This window comes from Neophocaena asiaeorientalis, unplaced genomic scaffold (assembly GCF_003031525.2).
Source record: "Neophocaena asiaeorientalis asiaeorientalis breed wild unplaced genomic scaffold, Neophocaena_asiaeorientalis_V1.1 scaffold124, whole genome shotgun sequence".
Classification (NCBI taxonomy): domain Eukaryota; kingdom Metazoa; phylum Chordata; class Mammalia; order Artiodactyla; family Phocoenidae; genus Neophocaena; species Neophocaena asiaeorientalis.
The window spans coordinates 12,543,300-12,547,289 of record NW_020174135.1 but is presented as its reverse complement, the minus strand read 5'-3'; the positions used below and the strand labels follow the sequence as shown (position 1 = coordinate 12,547,289).

At 42.7% G+C, this 3,990-nt stretch overlaps 1 pseudogene; it reads right to left on the bottom strand.

Moving 5' to 3' along the window:
- Window positions 1-1,356: 1,356 nt before the first annotated feature.
- Window positions 1,357-3,960, bottom strand: LOC112406164 (zinc finger matrin-type protein 2 pseudogene; annotated as a pseudogene).
- Between the last annotated feature and the right edge of the window lie 30 nt (window positions 3,961-3,990).

Genomic DNA, 3,990 nt, shown 5'->3' with positions numbered 1-3,990 from the left:
TCTTTTAGCATTTGAAGATGTGGTTCTTTTAAAAGTGTGGCTAGTCAGAAATGTGGTATCAGGTTGTACATTTGGAACATTTTAAAGGATGGGGGGCATTTTGTGAGTTATGTGGTTTCAAGATAGTGGCCTATTCCCCCCTCTACTTTTAAGTAGGAGAAGCTGCGATTTCATGGGTGTCTAGAAAACATTTGTCCTTAACTGAAATCCTTTTCTTATTCGGAGAAATTGTATGGCGTGGGTTGGCTCGGACGGTCTGGATGATGTTCCATGATACCAGCAAACTCCAAGTACAAGTTTCATTGCCCTTATCATTGTCTATTATTAAAACTCTGAGGTTCCAGTTGATCTGGTGTTCAGGGGACTGTCTATTTTTATGAACTCTCATTTCTTTCTCTCTCTCCTCTCAGCCCCAAGTTTAGTGACTTTACTGAAGGTGTTTGGAGGTGGAACCAGGGATGGATCACACTGTGGATCCTTGGTCTTCTGCTCTCCCCTAAGCTCTGATTTCTATTATTTTGGATACAATGGAATATGACGTGTTTTAGATTATAGACACTATGCCTGAAATAGTTTCTCTGTGTAAAAATTATAATCTGCATTCTCCCCCCGCCCACAAAAAAAGGACCCACGGATTTTTTGGGTTTTTTTTCTCGGTACGCGGGCCTCTCACTGTTGTGGCCTCTCCCGTTGCAGAGCACAGGCTCTGGACACGCAGGCTCAGCGGCCAGGGCTCACGGGCCCAGCCGCTCTGCGGCATGTGGGATCTTCCGGACCGGGGCACGAACCCGGGCACGAACCCATGTCCCCTGCATCGGCAGGCGGACTCTCATGGAGGTGGCGGACTGCGCCACCAGGGAAGACCGGACCCACTGTTTTTTGAGGCTGGAATGTACTTCCTTTTTCTTCATGTTGAGATACATGTTGAGATACTTGAACATAATTCATTATTCCCTTTCTCCTCCTAATTTAGTAATCCCTCATACCAAGTCTGGCAGGTGTGTATGAAGACTCTTCAACCCCTCCCCACTCCAATACTCTGTATACTGAATTCTCTGACCAATGCTTTTTCTTTACGTTTTCCCCCTTGGAGGAGGCTTTTTGGTTACAAATAACGTCAAGGGGTAAATACAGTTCCTAGAGGATAAAAAGGCGAGAGTCGTGGTGATTGTGTAAAACTAAACAACAAGACTCAGAGTTTATTGAGACAGTGCTATGATTTCTTAGGATGCAAATGGACATTGGGCCAATGGTGACAGAATTTCTGATTAGAACAAACTTCCCTTGAGTTTGTTACATTAGCTAAATAAAAATAACTCTAGAAAGCAGATATATGAGAATTAATATATATATATATTTTTTTTTTCGGGAAAGCAGCCTCAGAAGAGGTGGTTTTTCTTTATTGGGAACTCAGATGATCAGACGTCCTCTGTCTCCAGTGAAATACTGAGGCTGAAGGAACATGCCACAGCACATTCCTTTGCATCCTGTGCTCTCTCCCAAGGTAGAGGGAAACCACAAACACCCACCCTCTAGCCCTCCCCACTGCCACTCTTAAGGACTTTCCCCAGTACCTCCCAAAAGATGACACCCACACACACAAAGTTAGGCCTGGTAAAAAGCCAAGCATAGAAAGCCTCAGTAACTCTTGGTGGAACCGAAGCCAGAGAAGCCCATCACAGCTGTCATCTCACTTTCCTCCTCCAATGTCAAGTCCTCCTCCGCCCTCCTTTTCTTCTCCTTCTGTTTCTCTTTCTTGTAGGCTTTGGCCTTTTCCTCCTCTTCTCTGAGTTCCTTCATCCTTTCCTCAAAGTCATAATCCTTCTGCTTCTCTTCCATCTCCTTCTTGTTGACTTCAAAACGTTTCTTCACCTGATCCAAAGTGGAACATTCCACACGCATAGACATGTCCAGGTTTCGCTGATGTTTCTTTCCATTACTGTGATACAGGAAGTTGATGGAGTCTTTCACCATGCAGTCACAGACATTGCAATAGTATCCTCCCATCTCAGACTGTGGGGTGGTCTTGGTAATGACAATTGTCTTCCCAAGTTTGGATTCCAGGTCCACCTTGGAGTCCCGATGCCGGAGAAGCTCTCGTGTGACTGGCTGCACTGGTTTTCTATCCTTTTCTCTCTTTCGTGAGAGCTTTCTCTCTTTCGGCGAGCTTCTCATATTCATCTTTGTCCCACTTTTGGCGAAAGTCCAAGTTTTTTGTCCCACTGCCCGATGCCATCTTCATTGCGAAGTGAGTCTATATTTCTTAATATAGAAAAAATTAAAGAGGTTTATAGGAAATCAGCTAAGGAACTAAAAAATATAAAGAAATGTAAATAGTCCGTGTTTTGGTGCTGAAATTTAACATAGTCTTTGTTTTTTAACCTTATTAAAGTAAGGCTAAATTAAAATACTGTTCATTTCTAGAATAGTTTGTGCTACTCAAGGTACATACGGATTAGGCAGCTGAAATTCATCTTCAAGATCATTACCTCTTTCTCTGCCTCTTTACTTTCTTTCAGAGACTTAGCCTTCAGCAAGTACTCAGCTTCATTTGTTCCAGAAAATTTCATCCAAAGTGAGGTCTCTATTGTTGGACTCCCTAGACTAGGTCAGTTCTCTTGTTTTATTTTTGCTTCCTCCATGGCACCCAGTATTCTCCCCTCGTCCACATCCCTCTCACTTGTTGAACCTCTTTCTTGCTAATCTATAAGCTCTGTGAAGGCAAGGACAGTGTCTGATTTATTCAATTGCTGTAACAGAGTACCTGGCATATAATATGTTTATAATTATTTGTTAAATTAATTGACTTGACTATCTTATGTCTCTTGGGAGAACTTGCATTCTTCCTAATTTAAAAAATGTAACTCTGTGCTGTTGATTGAATTGAAATGGAATAAACATTTGTTTCATGAGACCAAGAGGTAATATTTCAAAAGAAAAATATAAAAAATCATTTTCAGGAATTTCAAGAATCAAGATAAATATATATTTTTTGGTCCTGTAATTTCCTCCATTCCTCTTCAATGAAACTGTAGATAACCCAAGTACAACTTTCCCTGCCCTTACTAGTTTCTGTTATTTCAGGTACAAGTTCCAGTTTCTTTCTCCTTCCTCTTTCCTCAAACCCCTCACCCCCAATTCACCCTCAAGTTTAGTAACTTTGTTGAAGTTAAAGCAGGCCCTTGATAGTATGAAGTTGAAAAAGTCTCAAATGTGAAAATCCAGATTTCTAAAACAATGTGGGGGAATAGTAATTAAATTAAAAATTTTACTAAATTCTTTTAAATAGTATGCTATTCTAATCTAGCCTACAATATTGTTTCAACTGACAAGAAAGTGCAACTTTTCAGACCACGAATAACATTGTAGCCGTAGAGTATAACTTTCTCTGAATGTTGAAAGAAGAAACAAGGGAAGGCGTTAAGAGATACAGGACCAGCCCATCTCATATCCCACCGTGTCTCCATTCCAGCGTTTCCTCTACTTTCCATCGCTTTCTGTGTCATTAAGTTACTTCAAACCTTAAGACCAACAGGGAAAAATGAGATCTCAGCCCTTTGCCTTTTTCCTTCTCAGATGTAGGAACTGGAGGATCGGGTCGGGGCTGCACGATTTCCACTAAGCACGTTCAATGGGTGGTGGAGGTGAAGACCAAAGGCTGGGGACCTTTGTACCGTTTAGAGTCCCTTCAAAGCCCTCTCTTTCAATTAGCCGGGAAAACCAAAGTCTTCTGGGAAGCGGGAGTGGGCGGGCTAAGTACAAGTTAATGAACAAGAACATTCCCGGGCACGGAGTTCAACAGCAGAGGGCAGAATACCCACTGTCCAGGGCACACGGCTGGCTGAAAGGAGGGGCATAGTTTAAGGATCTCTGGGGCTTGTAGTTCACCACGTTTCCTTCGGACATGCCCGTCCGCGCACTGGAACTACAACTCCCAAGATGCATCGCGCACATCTGTCGTCTCTGCCTCCCCCTCTCTGAGGCTCCAGC